The sequence below is a fragment of the Pongo pygmaeus genome, chromosome 11, assembly GCF_028885625.2.
Source record: "Pongo pygmaeus isolate AG05252 chromosome 11, NHGRI_mPonPyg2-v2.0_pri, whole genome shotgun sequence".
In the NCBI taxonomy this organism is placed as follows: Eukaryota; Metazoa; Chordata; class Mammalia; order Primates; family Hominidae; genus Pongo; species Pongo pygmaeus.
Window position 1 is genome coordinate 53,707,089 of NC_072384.2, and position 25,940 is coordinate 53,733,028.

The 25,940-nt window shown below is 36.3% G+C and overlaps 1 protein-coding gene and 1 pseudogene across 7 annotated transcripts in view; both read left to right on the forward strand.

The window, feature by feature from the left end:
• The window catches only part of GALNT13 (polypeptide N-acetylgalactosaminyltransferase 13), a 585,401-nt gene that overhangs the window by 399,007 nt on the left and 160,454 nt on the right, over positions 1–25,940 (forward strand). The window lies entirely within an intron of this gene.
• Positions 10,947–11,821, forward strand: LOC129031936 (prohibitin 1-like; annotated as a pseudogene).

The following is a 25,940-nucleotide window of genomic DNA, read 5'->3' on the forward strand; positions in this document are numbered from 1 at the left end:
TGATGTGTGGAAATGCCTAGATGTCCAGGCAGAGGTATGCTGCAGGAGTGGAGCCCTCATGGAGACCCTCTTCCTAAGGCAGTGTGGAATGGAAATGTGGGGTGCAAGCCCCCACACAGAGTCCGCCCTGGACATTGTCTAGTGGATCTGTGAGAAGAGGGCCACTGTCCTCCAGACCCCAGAATGCTAGCTCCACCAACAGCTTGCACTGTGTACCTGGAAAAGCCACAGACATTCAGCCCCAACCCATGAAAGCTGACAGGAGAGGGACTGTCCCCTGCAAAGCCACAGGAATGGAGCTACCCAAGGCCATGGGAGCCCACCTCTTGTATCAGTGTGACCTGGATGTGAGACATGGAGTCGAAGAAGATCACTGTGTAACCTTAAGGTTTAATGACTGCCCTGTTGGATTTTGGACTTGCATTGGGCCTGTAGCTTCTTTGTTTGGGCCAATTTATCCCATTTGGAATGGGTTTATTTACCCATTGCCTGTACCCCTATTGTATCTAGGAGGTAACTAACTTGCTTTTGATTTTACAGGCTCATAGGCAGAAAGGACTTGCCTTGTCTCAGATGAGACTGTGGACTGTGGACGCTTTTCTTTTCTTTGTTTTCTTTTCTTTTCTCTTCTTTTCTTTTCTCTTTTCTCTTTTGTTTTCTCTTTTCTTTTTTTTTTTTTTTGATGGAGTCTCACTCTGTTGCGCAGGCTGGAGTACAGTGGCACAATCTCAGCTCACTGCAACCTCCTCTTCCTGGGTTCAAGCAATTCTCATGCCTCAGCCTCCCAAGTAGCTGGGACTACAGGTGTGGGCCACCACATCTGGTTAATTTTTGTATTTTGAGTAGAAACGGAAAATGCAACATCTGCATCTTCACCATATTGGCCAGGCTGGTCTTGAACTCCTGACCTCAGGTGATCCACCCACCATTGCCTCCCAAAGTGTTGGCATTAAAGGCATGAACCACCAGGCCCTGTCAGACTGGGAACTTTTGAGTTAATGCTGAAATAGGTTAAGATTTTGAGTTAATGCTAAAATGAGTTAAGGTGCCTCCTCACTGGGAATGCATGATTGCTTTTGAAATGTGATGATATGAGATTTGGAAGGGGTGGAATGATATGATTTGTGTGTGTCCTCACCCAAATCTCATCTTGAATTGTAGTTCCCATAATACCCACATGTTGGAGGGATCTGGTGGGAGGCAATTTAATCATGGGGGTGGTTAGTTGAATGCTGCTGTTTTCGATGGTGAGTGATTCTCACAAGATCTGATGGTTTTACAAAGGGCTTTTCCCCCTTTTGCTGGGTGCTTCTTGCTGCTACCATGTGAAGAAGGATGTGTTTGCTTCCCCTTCCACCATGAGTGTACATTTCCTAAGGCCTTCCCAGCCATGCTGAACTGTGAGTCAATTAAACCTCTTTCCTTTATAAATTACCCAGTCTTGGGCATGTCTTTATTAGCAGCATGGGAACAGACTAATACACTCCTACTTTGTTCTTTGAGGCATATCTAAGTTTAGAGTAGAACATCTGATTTCCTGCCTTTTGTTTTCCCTATGGAAGATTACATGAATGAAGTATTACTAAAGCATTACATGTGTATCTTATGAAACTAAGATTTAAATGGCAGGATTAATAAAGTATTTATTAAAAATTCAATAAATTGAACATATTATTTTTATATACCTATATCTGATCCCTTAAAGACATCTAGGACAAAATTCCAAATCTGTTGTTTTTGTATATGTTCAGTTAGGAAACCTACTGCACCTTGCTCGTCAAAATTAATGCATTCAAAATCAAATCTATGTATTTTTTATTAAAGAGCCAAATTTAAATCTCTATGGTAACGACTGTAATAAATGTGCAACATCTTAAGCTATGATTATATTGTCACATTCAGTGATGTCTATCTTCAGTACATGACTACCAATCGTTTTACTGTTGTTCTAGTCAACCAGAAATGTAGTTAAAAAAGGAAACCAATTATGAGATTTATTTAAATAAGACTGAACAATTTCTGCAATAACAGATTCTAGATACTAGGACTGACTCTGAGTGTGTGAGATAATGTTGAGGGGAGAATTTCATCCAACTGTAAAAAAGTGAGTGGTAAGTACCAATACTTAATTACTACTGAGAAATTAAGTATAATTGAAAAGCTAGTTGTTGATTTTCAATACTACCCTTAAAAATTATATTCAACCAAACAATATTTACAACATTTTCAAAATTCCAAATTTGATTCATTAAAAATTCTAAAGATGTTTTATAATTGTCAAGCTAACCATGTGGTTACACTGCAAATATGCCAGAATTGAAATAAACATTTTTGGTGTGGAATTATTAGCATTTCTGTACTGCCACCATGACACACCTGCATGTGATAATATATTTCTGCATGCCCTACTCTATCATCAAAGTTTTGGCAACATTTTCCCACTTACTTACTTACTCCATAGCCTAGTAATATGTGATCCCTGAACAAAATATTTTTTTCTCTATTTTAATTGGTCAACCAAATTCTATATTTACTTTTTAAAATCCTATATTTTAGTTGGTCAACCAGCTTTATACTCCATATTATTAATTGGCCAATAAAAGCTATTTGCATTTGAGAAAAACATCATAACTTATGGAATTCCCAAATTAAGATAAAAATCTATACAAAACTTTAAGCGTACTGTGTCCCACACTAATCCTGTAATGGTCTATTTGGATCGTAATTAGACCTGATGGAAGACTACTGCTCCTTGATCATTTCTCTGACCCTACAAGAGAAGACCTCAGAAACTGCAAGATTTCTTTTCATATTTGGGGAACAAAATGGAAGCTGTTGATTCTATAAAGTTATGGAAAGTTAAAGATGTACCAGGAGCAGTTGGAAATGTGTTGCAGAGTTGAGGCAAAGGATAAGGAATTAAATGGGTGTATAAGGATTGATTAATTTGCCAAGGAAGAAAATAGGGAGAGCAAAAGAGCAAGGCATGTCCTTAGGTAGCACCTACTTTAGGGGTGGGAGAAAGAAGACAAAGTGATTGCTAAGTCAAAACTGTCAGTGAAGAACAAATAAAATGTCACAAAAACTTAGAAAGTTATGGTGATTGTCAACAGTGTCAAATGCTACAGAGAAGTCAGGAAGTAAGAATAATGTAAGCTCATAAAAAGTTTCATGAGCAGTTTCAGATGATGCATTCAAAATAGTGGAATATAAGATGTTAAGAGAATTGGATTGTGAAAACATGTAGTGGGGGAAAAGTCTTTTTAAGACATTTGCCAGCAAATAAGAAGGAAAAATCTTAGTAACTTTAAGGTTAAATATGAGCAAAGTAATTATTTTATATTTTCTATCATTTCATTTTATCACAAATTTAAAATAAAATATCATCTATTATATTTTAGATAGGTAAAATATCTAAAAATGAATAAGGAAGTGTTTTTAAATATGAGGTGATATCTAAAAAGAAAAAGGAAGGGATAATTGATGAGATAAATACCTACAGATATTGGACAAATGGTATAGCAATAAAGAATATCTGTGTGACACTTAGTTTACAGTGCAGTTTCACACTCATTATTTTACTATGTCCTTACCAGAACACTCTAGATGAGTTCTTATTATCATCTTATTCTATAGTTGAAGGTTCTGAGCCTCAGATAAATTGTCATGTGCCTAGAAATTGGCAGGGCTAAACATCAAACTCACATCTCCTGACTCCAAGCCTAGTGCTCCCTTAATACAAGTTCAGGAGACCAAGGGCAAGGGTGAATTTCAGAGAAGAGGATTGACTTTCTTTCCTAAAATGGAAAGAAGAAACTAAGGATATTTGAGACATTTCAAGGTAGAAATGAGTAGAAAATCAGGTCAGCTCTTTTTGATCTCAAGGAAAGTGGAGGCAAGAGATTATTTTCAGAGAAGGTGGAATTTATATGGAGCTTGATAACAGGTAAAAATTTTGGATTAATCACAGCTTCTTCAACAAGCATTTGAATGAGCATTTGATGTTCTCCATGGAGTAACTTTTAAATTTCACAAGAATAACATTTTGAAGTACTAGTGTACCAAGGAAATTATCTTTACTGGACTTTAAGCATCATATCTAGAGAAATAAACTTTGCACTCCACTCTCCTTGTTTGTGACTGATAAGTTAGCAAAGTTATATGCCAAATGTTGCTATTTCATGGTTATTTCTTTACTCTTCTAAAGTGTAATGTAAACTTCATTGACTATTACCCATTAATTTTTTAATAAAAAACTGTCAAAAGTAGAGTATTAATTTCCTTCTTAGGAGGTTTGTGGGTTTCTTGAATAAGTACTTGAGGTGACGTTAACATGGATATTTTTAGGTGTTTCACATTGGTTCTTGCCAAACACTATATAGCAAAAAATAAAGTGCCTATAAGATGAGTTTTGAGAGGTACTCATATTTTCCATTGACAGCATTAGAATTTTAGATATGCCCCCTAGGGAAAGTACCTACTTGAAGCAAAACTTACAGCTTTAAAAAATAATGTCTTAGATTCTTGACTAGAAACAAAATGACTCTAGCTGATTAAAAGCCAGGAGAAAGGCATCCTGTCTATGATGATGGTAGGGGTGAGAAACTCTCAAGTCCGCTTCTTGTAGGCATGGGAGACTGTTTATTTATTTATTTCACTGTCAAATGCAAACTGATGACTAGACTTTAACTTTAATATGCCCAGTTTTGACATTCACAACTAGACTGGCCTGTAAGCTAGTAGAGAGCTATGTATTATTATTATTCTTTTTTTATGCCCCAGAGCCCAGCATTGTGCTTGACAGCACACAAAGTAATTGGCTAATATATATTTGCTGAATATATGCCAGCCAGGATCTTAGAAAAAATTCTTGAGAGGAAACAGGTTGTCCTATTTCCTCAAACTTATCACAATTCTCTACATTTGGGACACACATGACCAGTTTACAAATTACACAGGAAATTTAATTGAAACTGAAATTCTGTAACTCCAATTAGGAGAGGTGGACATTTACAGATGGAGGGACTGAAGGAAAACTTTTTCTGAGCTACCAGGTTTTCTTTTCCACTCAAGTTCTTTTTGTGTATTGCTGGCATCTGTGAAAGAGCAGGAGATGCCATATATTGCAGCTGGGTACCCAGGTGGTCTACTGATATTCAAAGGGGACTGGTTTGGCATGAATTCTAGGGCAGCGTCATGCAGCTGTCATGAGCCACTCTGTGGCTAGAAGCAGCAGATGTTAATGATATCTGAAAGGCAGTCACATCAGACATAGGAGAAGACCAATGTAAAATGCAAAGTATCTGACCTACATATCATTTAAGAAATCACACACATTTTCCATTCGGTTTTCAAATTTATATCCACATACAATTTTTTCACAGTTGAGAGTAATTGATAGGCTTAATTATACAACAAGGAAAACAAAAATTCCAATAATTCTACTTTTGTCTTAATAATCAATTAAATGTGCTGAAAATACTTTCAAAGCCTCCAGGATGTATTATACCTTAACATTATTAATTATCAAAAGATGAAAAAGTGTTACTGTATCATATATTATTTTCGTTTCCTTTCTTCATGAGTTACTGTTTGAAACAATCTGTGCTCATAAAAAAGCAATGCTTGTTTATAATGTGAAAACCTAAGCATTAATTTCTTAAGCAGAACCATCTTATATTATGTAGGATTTTTGATATCTGACAGATGGCCTTACATTTTTTATTTCTTGCCTGTTATATTCATACATTTTATTTACACAGAGAATGGAAGATTTGCCATAATACAATCAGAACCATGTGTTGTATTGTTGATCTAAAGGACAACTGGGATTTTCTGAAATATCAGCAGCCCTAATAAGATGTGGAGTAATGACATGTAACAATTTTTCTGATCCCAGAAAACACAGAAGCCTTAAAGTGTGGTGATAATGCTAAAGGTCAGAAAACTCCAAGGCAAAGAAAGTTGTTGAAAGGCAAAAAGAAGTGACAGTAGATTGTACATTATGAAATGTTGGCATGTGTATTTTGGGGGTAGCTTCACTATGTTTTTGAGCTGCTAGGAATGGGTTTCTGGTTTTGAGACGAGTAGGAGATGAGATTAAAGGCTCCATCTGTGATCAACACCACTTCATCATACCTCTCACACACGCCGGTTCGTGCACATTTTGTTCTTAAACACATCCTCTCCTTCAACTCCACATTCAGTCTGTACACATCTTTGCATTCTTTCACTCTACTTTTTCCTCTCCCTTTCCACACCCCCATTCTGCCCCCACCAGCTGCTCCCTCAAAAGTCAGTTGCTAGGCCTTTGGAAAAGCAAAAGATAAAGTATGATTGAGAGACATCCTTTAAAAAAACCTACTTCAAGGTCAATTTGCTAATTCCTTTAGAAAATGAGTAAGTATGAAAAGGATCATTTTGAATTTGGGGCTTTCAGGAACTTCATTACTAAATTAAGACAGAAAGTACTTGATAAGGGAAAATACTTGATAATTGGACATTTTAGAAGCAAACTGACATTGGTGGGATAAATACATGGGATGGATTCAACTCAGCATTGTCTACGTTTAATGCCAACTTTAACATCTCCAAATTACCCTAATAAGGCTGTGACCTGAAAAATTCTCCTGAAGGAGAACAAAGGTGCTCTTCCATTTTTTCTCATTTTAAAACATCTGTGAGCTTTCTAAATGAGAGGAATTCCCATATTTGAGGGAAAAACACATTTATTGCCTCATAATAAGTTTTATAGTCTCAGCTCCTTTATTCTTTCCTTGTTCATAGAATCATATTTTTGTTATGTTCTTTTAATACAACTTTATAAGCTTGCCTAAGTAGGAAAAGTTTTATTTAAATTTCGGAGGATTATATCATTCCCATCTAAAAATATGATCTCTACAAGTGGTTTCTGTACCCTAGGTAAAAAGACTAATCTAAATCATAAATATATGGCCAAAAACACAAAGCCATCATCAACCTCATTCCCTCTTCTTCTGCATGTGAGTTTTCTAAGGACTCTCCAGATTAAATGACTTGTTCCAAATTTCTACAATCAGTTTGTGTCTACTTCAAGAACAGAATGCAGCTTTCCAATTTTAAATGTGATGCTTTTTTTATTTTCCATGCAAAATATTTTGTTTAAAAAAAAACACTAAATTATCAAGTATTGGAAAGAATCCTCAGGTGTGTTGAATCTCCCTGTGGCTTCTGGCAGGTGACCACTTAAAGGCTACAATAACTTGATGTAGAAAAATCTTCATTTTGAGTTGTTATCATTACATCAGACTTCAACTCTAGCCACCACTCCCAAGTAACATAAATCTAGATTACACTGTGAAGTTAAAAATAGGTCAAGAGTCAACCAAACAACTAAGAAGGCATTCTCTCAGTCAAAATGACAATGAAGAAAAAGTGGCAAGTTTCATATCAAGAATGAAGAGAAAATGCCTACTGTAACCTTTATGCCTGTTCCATTTGAATGACTTTCATGCCTTTTGTGTTTGTGCGTGCCAGTTTATCAAGGATCACAGTGCCTTCAGCATCTCAATGAAGGCCTTTTTAGACTTTGTTTCAATTCTAAGAATTACGGGATTTGTTATCAGGCTACTTGAATATATGGAAAGTGGAGAGTTGATATACTGACAGGGATTTTTTATTATTTTTGAAGCAAACAGGAATATGGAACAAAATATTTTGAAAATTAAGTCACCAGTATCTTCAAGTTTTCCCTTTACCAAAATTGAGAAAATAACAGCTGTTTTTCCTGATTCTATTACATGGTAGATACATTTTGTGTGCCTTGTGTAATTTTTCTGATTTTTCTTTATCAATATTAATAGATCAATGATCAATTATTATTGAGCACTATTATGAGCTAAACTTATTTTAGACTTTGCAAACACTGAGAGAATAGTATCTTTAATTTCTGATTTTTTTACTATATATAAATTATACTTCGAGATCGCGCCACTGCACTCCAGCCTGGGTGACAGAGCAAGACTCCATCTCAAAAAAAAAAAAAAATTATACTTTAGTTTTATAATGTAGAATCGTGATGCTTTTTCTTAAAGAGATAACATGAGTGAGGCTATAAGGCTAATATATACAAAATACACACACGTGTACACACACCTATATGTGTGTGTGTATATACACACAAACACATACACACATCCTCACATCCACATACATATACATGAACATTTATCTAGATGACAAACTACAGAATTGAGAACTCAATGGGGTGATATAGAGGTAGATAGAGAGTAAGTTCTATAAATCAGTGAAAATTTGAGATGAATGAAAACTATCATAGTCAAAAACTGTTTATAGGAAGAAAACAAATGTGGGCTGTGCCTAATAGGGAGGACATAATAGGTAAGGGAAAGTACATATATTCTTTTATTTTTATGTTTATTTGTAATTAACACATAATAACTGTGTATATTTGTAAGATATATTGTGTTGTTAGATCTATGTATACATTATAGAAAGAGCCAATCAAGTCAATTAACATATCCATCACCTCCCCAACTTTTTATATGTGTGATGAGATGTTAAAATTATACTATTTAAGCAATTTTGAAATACAGAATACATCATCATTAACTGTGGTCACCCTGCAGTGCAACAGATCACTAAAACTTATTCTTCCAGTCTAACTGAAGTTTTGTATCCTTTGACCAACATCTTCTCTTTCCCCATCTCTCCCCAATTCCCTGTAATCTACTTTCTCTTTCTATGAGATTGACTCTTCTAGATTCCTCATGTAAGTGAATTTATAAAATATTTATCTTTGTGTGCCTGGCTTATTTCATTTAGCATAATGTGCTCCAGTTCCATCCATATTATCACAGATAACATAATTCCCTTCCTTTTTTCGGCTGTGTAACATGCCATTGTGCATATATATATATATATGTGAATATATATATATATACATATATATGTATATATCTCTCACATTTTCTTTATCCATCCAGCCATTGATGGCAGGTAGTTTGGTTGCATCTGTATCTTGGCTATTCTGAGTAATGCTGAAATCCACATGAGAATGCAGATATCTCCTTCATATATGAATTTCAATTCCTTTGAATATATACCCAGAAGTGGGATTGCTGGATCATATGGTAATTCCAGTTTTAGCTTATTGAGGGACCATCAAACTATCTCCCAAAATAGCTATACAAATATACATTTCCACCAACAGTGTCCAAGGGTTCCCTTTTCTCCACATTCTCATGTGGAGAATGAGGATTCGGACAATGACTGTGAAATATAACACTTATTATCATTCATCATTTTTATAATAGCCATTCTAATAGATGTGAGGTGATATCTCATGTGGTTTTAATTTCCATGTCTTTAATGATTAGTGATGTTGCACATTTTTTCATATATGTTAGCGATTCATATCTTTTTTTGAGAATTATCTGTTCAGATCACTTGCCTATCTTGAAATTGGGTTATTAGTATTTTTGCTGTTAAGTTGTTTGAATTCCTTATTTTTGATACTAGCTCTTTATCAGACATATGGTTTGCATGTATTTTCTCCCAGTCCATGAGTTGTCTCCTCACTCTGTTGTTTCCTTTGTTATGCAAGAGCTTTTTAGTTTGATGCAATTTAATTTGTCTCTTTTTGCTTTTGTTGCCTATACTTTTGGAGTCCTAGCCAAGATATCATTGCCCAGACTAATATCGTGGGTTTTTTTCCCCATGTTTTCTTTGAGTAACTTTACAGTTTCAAGTCTTATATTTAAGTCTATATTTTATCCAATTTGAGTTGATGTTTGTATATGGCGTGAAATAGTACAGTTTTATTCTTTTACATGTGGATATCAAGTTTTCCCAATGTCACATATTAAAGACATTCTCTTTCCCTCATTATGTGTTCTTGCCACCTCTGTTGAAAATCAATTTATAAATACTTAGGTTTACTTCTGGGCTTTTGATTCTGTTCTGCTGGTCTATGTGTTTGTTTTTATGCCAGTTCCATGCTTTTTGGATTTATAATAGCTTTATAGTGTATTTTGAAATCAGGATATGTGATGCTCAAGCTTTGCTCTTTTTGTTCAAAATTGCTTTGGGTATTCAGAGTCTTTTCTGCTTCCATATGAACTTAAGGATTATTTTTTATATTCCTGTGAAAATAACATTGCAATTTTGATAGGTTTTGCATGGAATCTGTAGATTACTTTAGGTAATATGAACATTTTACCAATATTACCTGACCATGGGATATATTTTTATTTATCTATGTCTTCAATTTTTTAGTCATTGTTTTATAATTTTCAATAAACACATCTTTCACCTCCTTGGCTAAATTTACTCCTAAGTATTTTTTGTTATTGTAAATGGGATTGTTATTTTCCATTTCTTTTTAAGATAGCTCATTATTAATGTGTAGAAATACCAGTGATTTTTGTATTTTGAGTTTGTAACCTACAGATTTATCAGTTCTAACAGTTTTTTTGGTGGAGCTTTTAGGGTTTTCTGCATATAAGATCATGTCATCAGCAAAAAGAGATAATTTCACTTCTTCTTTTCATATATGATGTCTTTAGCTTATTCTTGCCTAAATGCTCTGGCTAGGATTTCAAGTGCTATGTTGAATATAAGTGGCAAGATTGGGCATTCTTTTTGCTGACCTTACAGGACAAGCTTTCAGCATTTCACTGTTGAGTCTGATATTAGCTGTGGCCTTATCATACATGACTTTTATTGTATTGGGGTACATTTATTCTATACCTAGTTTTTTGAGAGTTTTTAACAAAAGGGATATTGAATTTGTCAAAAAAAAATTTCTGCTTCTACTCAGATGATCATGTGCTTTGGGCTCTTCATTTTGTTAGACATGCCTTACAAGAAATACTAAAAGGAGTTATTCAACCTATAGGAAAAAAATAACCCTAAGTAGAAACAAAAATATATAAAAATATGGTCAGAGTGGAAGCAGGTGTGAGAGGGTCCAGCAGAAGGAAACATGGCTGCCAGCGTGTTTGAGTCTATTAGCAAGTTTGGCCTGGCCTTATAGCTGTTGTAGGAGGCATGGTGAACTCTGCCTTATACAGTGTGGATGCTGGACACAGAGCTGCCATCTTTGACTGATTCTGTGGCGTACAGGACATTGTAGTACAGGAAGGGGCTCACTTTCTCATGCCATGGGTACAGAAACCAATTTTCTTTAACTGATGTTCTTGACCACTTAATGTGCCAGTCATCACTGGTAGCAAAGACTTACAGAATGTCAACATCACGCTTTGTATCCTCTTCTGGCCTGTTGCTAGCCAGTTTGCTCACATCTTCACCAGAATTGGAGAGGACTACAATGACTGTGTGCTGCCATCCATCACTACCAAGACCCTCAAGTCAGTGGTGGCTCACTTTGATGCAGGAGAACTGATCACCCAAAGACAGCTGGTCTCCAGGCAGGTGAGTGATGACCTTACAGGTCATCTTTGGGCTCGTCCACCCATCTTTGGGCAAGCAGCCACCTTTGGATGGCGTGTCCTTGACACATCTGACCTTTGGGAAGGAGTTCACAGAAGTGGTGGAAGCCAAACAATTGGCTCAGCAGGAAGCGGAGAGGGCCAGATTTGTGGTGGAAAAGGCTGAGCATCAGAAAAAGGCAGCCATCATCTCTGCCGACGGCAACTCCAAGACAGCAGAGCTGATCCCCAACTCACTGGCCATGGCGGGGACAGCCTGATTGAGCTGTGTAAGCTGGAAGCGGCGAGACATTGCATACCAGCTCTCATACTCTGGGAACGTCACCTACCTGCCTGTGGGGCAGTCCATGCTCCTCCAGCTGCCCCAGTGAGGGCCCACCCTGCCTTCACCTCTGATGGCCAACTGGGCCACAGCCCAGTGATTCTTAACAATGCTTCCTTTTGCCCCCACCCCAGACTGGATGATTTCCAATGACCTGTTTTCTAGTTCATCAATCCTTCTTCTGCTTGTTCTACTTGGCTGTTGAACCCCTCTTTTGAATTGTTATTATTATATTCTTCAGCTCAATAATTCCTGTTTGGTGTTTTCTAATATTTCCTATCTCCGTTTTAATGTTCAGTTTGCTCATGTGTTTCGCTCCACACCTCAGTGAGCATCTTTATTACTGTTCTTTTGAACTGCCTATAGAGTAAATTCTATGTCTCCATTTCATCAGGGTTGGCTTCTAGAGATTTATCTTATCTTTTATTTGGAACATATTTTCCTATTTCTTCATTTTCCTTGACTCTGTGGGATTCAGTACCTTACATAAAAGAACCACCTCTCCCAGTCTTGCTAGACTGGTCTTGTGTTGGAGATATTCCTCCCAATTAGTATAGCTGGAGATTCTAGGTGCCTCAAAACACTTTGTTTGTCCAATCTGCTTTGCTTTTGTTGGTCCCTGTATTAGTCCATTCTCACACTGCTAGTAAAGACATACCCAAGACTGGGTAATTTATAAAGGAAAGAGATTAATTGACTCACAATTCCACATGACTGGGGAGGCCTCACAATCATGGTGGAAGGCAAAGGAGGAGGAAAGTGACATCTTACCTGGAGGCAGGAAAGACAGCTTGTGTAGGATAATGCCCCTTTATAAAACATCGGATCTCATGAGACTTACTCACTATCACAAGAACAGCAGCATGGGGGTAACCATCCCCATGATTCAAGTACCTCCCACCAGATTCCTCCCACAACATGTGGGAATCATGGGAGCTACAATTCAAGATGAGATTTGGGTGGAGACAGAGCCAAACCATATTGTTCCACCTCTGGCCCCTCCCAAATGTGAGCCCCTCATGTCCTCACATTTCAAAACCAATCTTGCCTTCCTAACACTCCCCCAAAGTCTTAACTCATTTCAGCATTAACTCAAAAGTCCACAGTCCAAAGTCTCATCTGAGACAAGCCAAGTCCTTTCTGCCTATAAGCCTGTATAATCAAAAGCAAGTTAGGTACTTCCTAAATACAATGGGGGTACAGTCATTCAGAAAATACAGCTGTTCCAAATAGGAGAAATTGGCCCAAATGAAGAGGCCTACAGGCTTCATGCAAGTCTGAGATCCAGTGGAGCAGTCAAATCTTAAAGCTCCCAAATGATTCCGTTGACTCCATATCTCACATCCAGGTCTTCCTGATGCAAGAGGTGGGTTTCCATGGTCTTGTGCAGCTCCACCATTGTAATTTTGCAAGGCACAGGGTACAGCTCCACTCCTTACTGCTTTCACAGGCTGGCACAGAGTGCCTTTGGCTTTTCCATGACATGGTGCAAGCTGTTGGTGGATCTACCATTCTAGGGTCTGGAGGACAGTGGCCCTCTTCTCACAGATCCACTAGACAATGCCCAGGGGGGACTCTGTGTGGGGGCTTGCACCCCACATTTCCCTTCCACACTGCCCTAGCAAGAGGTTCTCCATGAGGGCTGCACCCCTGCAGCATACCTCTATCTGGACATTCAGGCATTTTCACACATCCTCTGAAACCTGAGCAGAGGTTCCCAAACCTCAATTCTTGACTTATTTGCACCCACAAGCCCAACACCATGTGTAAGCCACCAAATTTTGGGGCTTGCACCCTCTAAAGCAACAGTCTGAGCTCTACATTGGCCCCTTTTAGCCATGGCTGGGATGCAGAGCACCAAGTCCCAAGACTGCATAAAGCAATAAGGCCCTGGGCTGGCCTATGAAAAATTTTTTCATCCTAAGTCTCCAGGCTTATGATGGTACCAATTTACTATATTAGTCCATTCTCACACTGCTAATAAAGAAATACCTGAGACTAGGTAATTTATAAAGGAAACGGGTTTAATTGACTTACAGTTCCACATGGCTGGGGAGGCCTCACAAAATGGTAGAAGGCAAAGGAGGAGCAAAAGCACATCTTACAAAACAGCAGGCAAGACAGCTTGTGTAGGGGAACTCCCCTTTATAAAACCATCAGATCTCATGACACTTACTCACTTTCAAGAGAACAGCACAGGAAAGACCCACCCCCATGATTCAATTACCTCCCACTGGGTTCCTCTCACAACACATGGGAATCATGGGAGCTGCAATTCAAAATGTGATTTGGGTGGGGACACAGCCAAAGCATATCAATCCCCAAGAAATTAGTGATTGCCAAGTCATGCTATTGCCTTGAGAGAGCTGGACTAGCACCCAGTCTCTTGGGATTCAGCTAGAGAGCCTACGGTGTTAGATGTGTGTTCCAGTTTCTTATTTTCTTGCAGAGAAGCTGAGAGCCAAAGTTTGTCCCACTTATTCTGTCCTTCACCAAGGAGACAGTCTGCAGCAGTTGCCTCTGCTCATAATCAGAATGCTCACTTTGAGTCTAGTGAGAGAGATGCTGAATATTTCCAAGTTTAAAAGTCTTTTCTTGTTCCCTGTGGTCTAGGAGACTCGGGAGTGCAGAGCTCTGTCAACTCCCATAGCTAGGTGATTTAGGAGCCATTCCCTTGGGTAAAGGCTATAAAAGTTGGGGCACTCAATGCATGCAGAAGCTACTCCCAGTCAGAGTCTGCATATCTAGATTTACTGCTGGGGCAAGCCAGGGAAAAATATGCAGGGAGAGCCCACTCTCCCATTCAAACAAGTGGAAGTCTCACACACTCCTAGCAGGGGAAGAATGTAGTCCAGAATTATCACTGAAACAAAGCAGGGAAGAAGGTGCAGGGAATGCCTACTTTTCCAATCAGAAATGAAGAGGTCCCCCAGCCTCTCTCTAATGAGAGATTGCAGAAATTTATCTCAAAAGCAAGCCAAGGAAGGAAGCCAGGGGCATGCCCACTCTCCTGTTAAGGCAAGCAGAACTTTTACATTTCTCTTGCTGGGGTAGACTGAGATTACAGGAATTTATCTTAGGAGCAAGCCAGAGAAGAATGTACATACAGGACATGCCTTCCTTTCTGTTTAAGCTGGAGAAGGCTTATTCTTTATTTGCTATGTAGGTTCCCAGATGCTGGCTTGTTAAAACGCCAGAACCACAGGAAGCTGATGGGAAAGCCTGAGACCAAATTTGGGGGAATTTAGAAGCTGGGCCAATCCTCAGTGCTATAGCTGCTAGGAGGGCTCATGTTGTGTCCAGAATTGGTGGGTTCTTGGTCTCACTGACTTCAAGAATGAAGCTGCGGACCCTTGCAGTGAGTGGTACACTTCTTAAAGGTGGTGTGTCTGGAGTTTATTCCTTCTGATGTTTGGACATGTCTAGAGTTTCCTCCTTCCGGTGGGTTCATGGTCTTGCTGGCTTCCGGAGTGAAGCTGCAACCTTCATGGTGAGTGTTACAGCTCTTAAAGGTGGCGTGTCTGGAGTTGTTTATTCCTTCCATCTGGAGTTGTTCATCCCTTCTGGTGGGTTCGTGGTCTCGCTGGCTTCAGGAGTGAAGCTGCAGACCTTCTCAGTGAGTATTACAGCTCATAAAGGTGGGCCGGACCCAAAGAGTGAGCAGCAGCAAGATTTTTTGTGAAGAGCAAAAGAACAAACCTTCCACAGTGTGGAAGAGGACCCCAGTGGGTTACCGCTGCCGGTTTGGGTGGCCTGGTTTTATTTCCTTATCTGGCCCCACCCACATCCTACTGATTGGTCCATTTTACAGAGAGCTGATTGGTCTGTTTCACAGAGAGCTGATTGGTCCGTTTTGACAGAGTGCTGACTGGTGCATTTACAATCCTTTAGCTAGACACAAAAGTTCTCCAAGTCCCCACCAGATTAGCTAGACACAGAGCACTGATTGGTGCGTTTACAAAACCTTTAGCTAGACACAGAGTGCTGATTGGTGTGTTTACAAAACCTCTAGCTAGACACAGAGTGCTGATTGGTGCATTTACAATCCCTTAGCTAGACAGAAAAGTTCTCCAGGTCCCCACCCTACCCAGAAGCCCAGCTGGCTTCACCTCTCAATGGCACTCGCTGGGGGACTTTGCAGCACCTAGCCTGGGCACTCCGGCAGCCCAGAGAAAGCTCGTCCCCCAATCAAGCCCAGCAGGTGCTGGCCGGCCACGCCGAGTGCGGGGCCCAGTAAGCCCCTGCCCACCCAGAACCCAGGCTGGCCCGCGGGCGCTGCGTGCAGCCCCAGCTCCTGTCCGCACCTCTCCCTCCACACCTCCTGGCCAGACGAGGGAGCTGGCTCCGGCCTCGGCCAGCCCCAGAGAGGGGCCCCCACAGCACAGCGGCGGGCTGAAGGGCTCATTGAGCGCATCCAGAGCGGACGCTGAGGCCGAGGCCGAGGAGGTGCCAAGAGCGAGCGAGGGCTGCTAGCACGTTGTCACCTCTCAATGTAATTCAAACCTTTTTTTTTTTTCCTTTTATGCTTCAGATAAATCTTCTGATGCCCTCTCCCTGTGGTTCATCAAGCATGGTGATAGAAGAGCCGAGCCCTCTGTAAAGACTGCAAAAGTTGGCGCTTTATGTGTAGTACAAGCAAGTCCCTTACCCCTCAGGAAGAAGCTGGTAGTTGAGATTTTTCTCCTCAATTGTAAGGCTCTGTGCTCAGGGTGGAGCTAGTGTATGAGTGTATTTCTGCTTTCAATATCCATTTTGATGTGAGTATTTCTCAGTAGTCTGGCATGTACAGGTCTTTCATCTGGATTTTGGCTTTCTCTTGGAGAGAATTGACTCATGTTTAGGTGTATACTAGATATCTCTGTGGGATAAGAGGTAGCCCAGAGCCTGCTCTTTCACCATGTTGCTGACATACCCTCATATATTATTTCATAATTTTAATTTCCCAAATTGTGTCAAGTTATTAAATTCCTCTCTATTTCACTGCCATCACCTTGGGCAAAGTCATTATCATCTCTGTTCTAGATTGTTGCAATAACTCCTCAATAAATCACTCATTTACTCCATTCCAATTCATTTGCCAAATAAAAGCTAAGTATCTTTATGTGAATTAGTTTGCCTTAATCCTCATAACAATGTTCTTTTACCAGAGTTGCTGGGTTAGATTCTTCTAGTTTCATTTTATTATCTGAGACCCAAATCACAGAAAAATGACGTAACTGAGGTCACCCAGATAGTAAGTTGCAGAGCTAGGATATAATATCAGGAGCTATAGCCTCTACTCATAATCATTGTGCTATATGGTCTCCATTACTGTTTGTTTTCAATAAGACTATATTAAAGGACAACTTTGTGCCAGAGATAGTGTGTTTATGGGTTAGGGGAAAGATAAAGATTAATATAAAAACAAGCAGCTGCATGAATTTGGTACAGCAGCTGTAAAATTAGAAACAATAGTAGCACTGGAACTGAGATTGCAAAGTGGAGCTTATGAAGTTTATGAACTTTAATTAAAATGTCACTGATGTAGGTGCCAAAAACCATGAAAAGGATAAAGTATGTTCGTTAATTGTCTCCTAGCAGGGGAAATAGAGTAGATAATCAAATGAGCAATGGGCATTTTACATTTTGATTAAGAACCTTCTCCATCATAAGACATTTATAAAAATATCTGAGAACAAAGACAAGCTTTAATTCCCTGTGGATGATAGGATAGTTTATATTGTATACATGGTCAAATTTACTTGAAAGAGATAAAATATAAAATATTAATCTGTTGAAAGCCTAGAAAATAACAATCTGATATACTCAGTGATACAAAGTAATTCAGATATCACTTGTTCATGTGAATGAGACATCATGTTTTATTCAGCTTATACTGTTTGTTCAGACATTGTAAAATAATTTCAGGGAATAAAATGCAGTATTCTAATTAGAAGCTAATAGACTATTAGACGCCACACAGTGTACATAACTCCTGGACATTGATATTGTAATTTTAAAGAAACACAACATTTTTAAGACCTGAATAAAATTCTTTTTAAAAAGCAAGAATCAGCTAGTAATCTATAGATGTTGATTTCCCTGAGAAATTATGGCAATAAAAGTTAAATAATATCCAAGTATCATTTTATTTCATCCCATATCAAGTGCCCGGCATAGTTCCTTGTTTCTTTACACATAAAATCTTATTAGAGTCTTGGAAGTAGTCATTATTATTCCCACTTTCCATTGGGAAAGTTAAGGCCTTGAAGACTTAAGTAATAATTTTTACAAGTATGCATAGTACATGACAGAGCCTGTAGAAAAATTCTGTTTGCTTATTTCATAGCCCAAGTTCTTAATGACTGGGTCATAATGTTCCTTCTTTCTTTTCTCACTTCCTTTTAAAATGTTGAGGGTACAATAAAGGTAATTATCGAGGTAGTCATTGTGGACTCCACTCAATTTGAGTTCTTTCTGCTTTAACATTTATATTTTTCACATTACCCTGGAGTCTAAATATATGACATGTATCTGGTCAATATTTCATAAATTAAATGTTTTATTCTTGTATTAACTAAGTATTACTATGAGTAGATATTAGCCTAATTAATGCATAGTGTTATGCATTTCTACCTTAATCTTCTTATTTTTGTGCAAATTTTGAGGAGAGGCTTTACCTAGGAAATGCAGTATCAGCATTTATCTACACATTCTGTGAGCACAGATGGCCAATGGGAGAAGCACTCACATTATTTCAAGAGTCAGTAGCCTATGGCATACAGGCAAAACATGAGCCAGTATTCATTGAGTTATGGAACAGTTGCCACCACTTCTTTGTATCTATCCTCAATATATTTAAGAAATGCCTTTATCTGTGAGAATCAAAGTCAGACAGGTTTTCCTTGTCTTACAAATATCAACCCTTGCAGCATTATACCTGTATATGTACATACAAATGTCATTACATGTCAGGAGAATAACATAAAATCTGAACTTCCATATATCCTTATCTTTGCCAATTAAGATGGAAAGGAGTGAGACCATTGTAACCCTACTTTGAAAGATTTCAAACCAGATTTCATTTCCTGTTCTGTGTGCACGTTCAGGATGTAGGGGAAAACGAAACAATATCTTTTCCCTGCCTGTCACAAGGTTTATGACTGACACCCTTATACAAAAGACAGACAGATTCACAAAAGGAAATCATGACAAATTTATTTAACCCAAGTTTTATGTCAAATGAGAGCCTTCAGCAATGAAGACCTAAAGATCCAAGAATTTTTATCCTTAGGCATCTGTTTCATAACTCAATGACACTTTTATCCTTAGGATCCGAGAAGAATGGACAGTCATATAGAAGTATGATTGGACAAAAATTAAGTGTGATCTAATGGAATTAAAGGAGGTGGGGCACTTAGCAAGGTCTGTTTGTTCAGATTCTTCTTGGCCTGCAAATATAGGGCAGAACCCCTCTGAAACTAGAGTCTTACAATCTTCTTTCAGGAAAAGTATGTCAGAGAATTTCTTGATGGCTATACTTTGGGGTAGAAATGTGGGAGAAGGTCAGAGTGGCCTCCTGGCTACTGCAGTTTTTTCAATTGCCAACTTGACATATTTTGGAGTATTATGTTCAGAGCCCTGATATTGGCAGAGAACCAATAAACCCACAAGCTATGGGAGGACCAAGAAGCAACAGAGTGGAAATAAAGAGCCCTGTGCGTCTAACTCACGCAACCATAGTGCTAATCCATATTTGTAAAAAGGCAAATGGAGAGTCCTGAGGACAACTGTCAGTCAGTAGTTTATATTAAACAGGGCTTAGTCTGAATTTAGTGGAGTACAGATTTAAAATGGCTTTTTTTCCCCAATTATTGCTTTTATGCTCTGAAGAATACTCATTTTCAGTCCTTAATGTTATTTAGCACTGATTTTATAGCTTTGTAATCACTTTTCGTTATTGAAAATTCTTTTATTTTATTTTATTTTTTTTGCGATGGAGTCTCTCTCTGTCACCCAGGCTGGAGTGCAGTGGCGCGACCTCGGCTCACTGCAACCTCTGCCTCCCAGGTTCAAGTGATTCTCCTCCCTCAGCCTCCCAAGTAGCTGGGATTATAGGCACCCGCCACCATGTGCCCAGCTAATTTTTTAATTTTTTTATTTTTAGTAGAGACGAGGTTTCACCATGTTGGCTAGGCTGGTTTCAAACTCCTGACCTCAGGTGATTGGCCCGCCTGGGCCTCCCAAAGTGCTAGGATTACAGGTGTGAGGAACCATGCCCAGCCATTAGAGAAAACTCTAATGTCCACTGTAAAGCCTTGATTTTTGTAGGCACACATAGCTCACATTCTCTTCTCTCCCTAGGCCCATGATGAAAGAGGAGCTTGGAATGAGAGAGGGCAGGGGTTTGTGGGTTGCCTTCCCCAATGGGTAGGGTGAAATAGGAAGGCTAGAAAAACGGCAGGTCTCTTCTGATAAGTTTGATGATGGCTTGCCGTTGTTGGCTCCATATGGTTCCACTTGCTGTTGGTGGCCTTACCCGGGTGATTATCTTCTGTACATAGTTTTATTGTTTTCTTAAAAACTGTGCTCAGCTTCAGCCTTTATTTCTTCTCTTTTCCAAGGGCCTTTTGGAGAGGAAGATCTTAGTCTCTATTTCACCCAACTGCCTTTCTCAAAGTGTGCCTCCTTGCTGATCTGCCATATTGTTAGTCCCATAGCTCATTCTTTCTTTTCTATGTTCCATGCTCTATAGAGCCCAGAAATGACTGAGGTCTTGTCCAGATGCTATTAAAGACCACTTCCTTCAAGGTTCACTGCATCACTGGACCTATCAATTCTGCTGGAACAATCTGTAAAATAAACCCCAACCATAGCTTCAGAATTCACTAGATTGGGAGTGGTCTCTCTTTTACTAGGGTCATGTAGCTCTCTGAACATATTCTTCTCTGCTCTAAAGGCAGCACCAGGATAGCATGCTAATTTGCTGTACAACTGTCCAGCCGGGAGAGAAATACCAGTCTCTCCTTCATTCAGTTAGCTCCCTTGTTTGAGTGAAGGAGGAAAGAAGCTCTTCATTTCTGCGTATTCCATAGGAAGGGAGGGAAAAGCCTCTTTACCAAACACCTTGCACTCCTCACAATGAAGAGAAGACCTTAAATTCCTTCTCATGTATAACAAGTCATGTGTCATTTCTTCTGAAATTGGAGCACCTTTTACAAAAGCCTGGTCACAAAATGAATGTTGAGTACTCTACTAAATCATGTCTGAGAGAGAGAGAGGAATACAAATAAACAAGTTACAGATTGTGGTAAGCAAAGAGGGAATTAAACAGGGTTCTCTTAGAGAAAATAACTGGGGTGGGGCTACTTTATTTTTATTTTATTTTTTTAAAAATTCTATATTTTTATTATTCTACTTTAAGTCTGGGATACATGTGCAGAATGTGTAGGTTTGTTACATAGGTATACACCTGCCATGGTGGTTTGCTGCATCCATCAACCCGTCAGCAATTGGAGAAGACCTCTCTGATGAAGTGCTGTTTCAGCTGAGATGACAAGTATGGCAAAGAGGTAGCCAAGGAGAAGTGCTGACAGAATTGTATTCCAGGTACAGGGGAAGGAGATTTGAGAATTTGGTGTGTGAAAAGGTATGTGATATATTATTCTAGAATGTGGCAGAAGGCCAGTATCACCAGTGTTTTTTGACAGAGAGGGAGAATCAGGTATGGTCTTAGAGGCCCTGCTAAAGGATTTTGTTTACATTCACAGTGCAATGAGAAACCATTCAAGGATTGAAGCAGGGAAGTAAAATTAAGTAATTAAATTTTTAAAAGACCACTTTGGTTTCTCACTACAAAACAGATTGTAGAAAGCAACAGTGAAAGCAGCAAGACAATTAAGAGTCTGTTGAATTGACAGACAAGAGATGCTGGTGATTAGGACAAGGATGGTGGCAGCGGAAACAGAGAGAGGGCTCCCACAAAATTCATGTATTGAAGCCTTCAATTACCGCCTCACATATGGCCTGTGAGGAGGGAATTGAAGATAAATGAGGTCAGAAGGATGGGGTCCTAATTTGATAGGACTGATATCCTTATAAGAAGAGAAAGAAATACCAGAGTGCTCTCTCCATGATGTAAGGACACAGCAAAAAGATAGTCATCTACAAGTCAGGAAGAACACCCTTATGAGGAACTGACCATGCTGGCACCTTGATCTTTAACTTCCCAGCCTCTAGAACTGTAAGAAAGGGATTTCTGTTGTTTAAGCCTCCCAGGATTTTGTTATGGCAGCGCAAGCAAACGAAGACAGATGGCTATATGGAGAATTATTTTACAGATAGCACTACTAGGATTTAATAATGGATTGCATGTGCATACATATGATGAAAGGAATAAGTCAATGATATGTTCTAGTTTTATTTAGTTATTTATTTTACTTTACTTATGTATTTATTGGTTTGACTATCTGGGTGAATGTTGGCACCATATACTATCAATTGGAAAAAAAAAAATAGAAAAAAATAAGACCTGCCTGACGGAACAGGGGTGAATCAACAAACCAAGTTTGAACATTTCTGTTTGTATGTTTCTGGGACATACAAGAGGAGGTATCAAGTAGATGTATGGATACACAAGTCTGGATCCCCGAAAAGAGGTCTGGGCTGAGATGTAAACGTTGAGATTGTTGGCATTCAAGTCCTATGTAAATTAATAGTAACAAATGAGACCACCCATTAAATGTATAAAGAGAGATGAAGGCCAACATTTAAATATAAATTTAAAGTAAAAATGGATAAACACATAAGAAGAGGAAAATCAGGAGACTCCAAGAAAACAGTCAACAAGATAATAAATGCATCAAGGGATATTTGTTATTTTGAACAGAGGAATTGTGAGGAGCTACATAAATAAACAGCATTTTTTATAATAGGTCAAAAACGAATAAAAATTGAGGAAGGGAAAGAACATGTATCACTAAATACATATATATATCACTAAATTACATAAATATAATTTATATAAATATATAATTTATATATAAATATATATGAATATATAAATTATATATAATTTGCATATATTTTATATATGTGAAATATATAAATTATATATAATATATAATATATATTATATATAAATTATGTATAATATATAAATTATGTATAATATATAAAATGTAATATATAAATTATATATAATATATAAAATACATATAATATATAAATATATATTATATATAAATTATATGTAATATATAAATATATATTATATATAAATTATATATAATATATAAATATATATTATATATAAATTATCTAAAATATATAAAATATATATTATATATAAATTATATATTATATAAATATATATTATATATAAATTATATATTATATAAAATATATATTATATATAAATTATATATAAAATATATATTATATATAATTTATATATAATATAAAATATATATTATATATAATTTATATATAATATAAAATATATATTATATATAAATTATATATAATATATAAAATATATATTATATATAAATTATATATAATATATAAAATATATATTATATATAAATTATATATAATATATAAAATATATATTATATATAAATTATATAATATATAAAATATATATTATATGTAAATTATATAATATATAAAATATATATTATATATAAATTATATATAATATATATTATATATTATATATAAATTATATATTATATATAAAATGTATTTAATATAATTTATATTTATATTATATATAAAATATATTTATATATAATTTATATAATATATAATATTATATAATATATAATTTATATATTAAAATATATATTTATATATTAAAATATATAATTTATATATTAAAATATATATTTATATATTAAAATATGTAATTTATATGTTAAAATAGATATTTTATATAAATTATATAATATATAAAATAGATATTTTATATAAATTATATATATTGTATAAAATATATATTATATATAATTTATATATAATATGTAAAATATATAATATATATAATTTATATATTATATATTTTATACAATATATATAATATATACAATATATAAAATATATATTATATATAATTCATATACAATATATAAAATACATATTATATATAATTCATATACAATATATAAAATACATATTATATATAATTCATATACAATATATAAAATACATATTATATATAATTCATATACAATATATAAAATACATATTATATATAATTCATATACAATATATAAAATACATATTATATATAATTCATATACAATATATAAAATACATATTATATATAATTCATATACAATATATAAAATACATATTATATATAATTCATATATAATATATAAAATACGTATATATAATATATAAAATATATTATATATAATATATAAAATATATTATATATAATATATAAAATATATTATATATAATATATAAAATATATTATATATAATATATAAAATATATTATATATAATATATAAAATATATTATATATAATATATAAAATATATTATATATATATTATATATAAATTATATAATTTATATATAATTTATAATTATAATTCTATAATTTATATATAATTATGTATAATTATATATAATTATATATAATTATATATAAATTATATATAATTTATATATGAATTATGTATAATTATATATAATTATATATAATTTATATATGAATTATGTATAATTATATATAATTATATATAAATTATATATAATTTATATATGAATTACATATATATTTTACAGATATATAAATATTTTGTTGTTGTTGTTGAGATGGAGTCTCGCTCTGTCGCCTAAGCTGGAGTGCAGTGGCACATTCTCGGCTGACTGCAAGCTCCGCTTCCCGTGTTCATGCCATTCTCCTGCCTCAGCCTCCCGAGTAGCTGGGACTACAGACGCCCACCACCACGCCCAGCTAATTTTTTTGTATTTTTAGTAGAGATGGGGTTTCACCGTGTTAGCCAGGATGGTCTCGATCTTCTGACCTCATGATCTGCCCACCTCTGCCTCCCAAAGTGCTGGGATTACAGGCGTGAGCCAGTGCGCCTGGCCACTAAAATATGTTTTTACCATATTAGTGATACATGTTCTTTAGGAACATGACACCATCTCTCTCTGTTTCCACTGCCACCATCCTTGTCCTAATCCCCAGCATCTCTTGTCTGTCAGTTCATTAGAATCTTAATTGTCTTTCTGCTTTCACTGTTGTTTCCTAAGAACATGTATCACTAATATGCTAAAATGACATAATTCATAATTTTACCATGACAAAAATATAAGATATATATTAGAGTTACAAATATATATAAAATACAAAATGTAGATAAAATATATATTTTATATTATTTAATGGTAAAAGGAAACAATTAGATAGCTAGGATATATATATTAAACGATTGATTTCTTTGTGTGTTTTATAAATTTTTGAAGCTATTTGAAAGACGACTTTAGAAGGTATTATGCAAAGATAGGCATAATCTAGTAATGAGAAACATTAATATTTCAGGAGAAAAGCAAGAGAAATCACTAAATTAGTGACATCCTTAAGAAAGATAGAAGGGATATAATAAGGGATATAATGGAGGACTGAAAAAGAATATTGATTTGTCTTTGATAAGATAGGGATTAACTGCCTCCATTTTAACAGGAAGATGGTAAAAATGTGCGTAATCACAAGAAGGTTCATATATTTCATGAAGCTAGAAAGATGAGGAAGTTATCAGTCAATGAAATACTTCTTTTTTTTTTTTTTTTTGAGACAGTCTCACTCTTGCCCAGGCTGGAGTGCAGTGGCGTGATCTCAGCTCAGTGCAAGCTCCGCCTCCCGGGTTCACACCATTCTCCTGCCTCAGCCCCCAGAGTAGCTGGGACTACAGGCGCCCGCCACCATGCCCGGCTAATTTTTTTTTTTTTGTATTTTTAGTAGAGACGGGGTTTCACTGTGTTAGCCAGGATGGTCTCGATCTCCTGACCTCGTGATCTGCCAGCCTCGGCCTCCCAAAGTGCTGGGATTACAGGCGTGAGCCACCGCGCCCGGCCTGAAATATGCTGATTATTTAAGAATGAGCTTCCTTGTCTTTTAAGAGGGAGGAAGGTTTCTATTCTTCTCTTATATTCATCTGTATTTCAG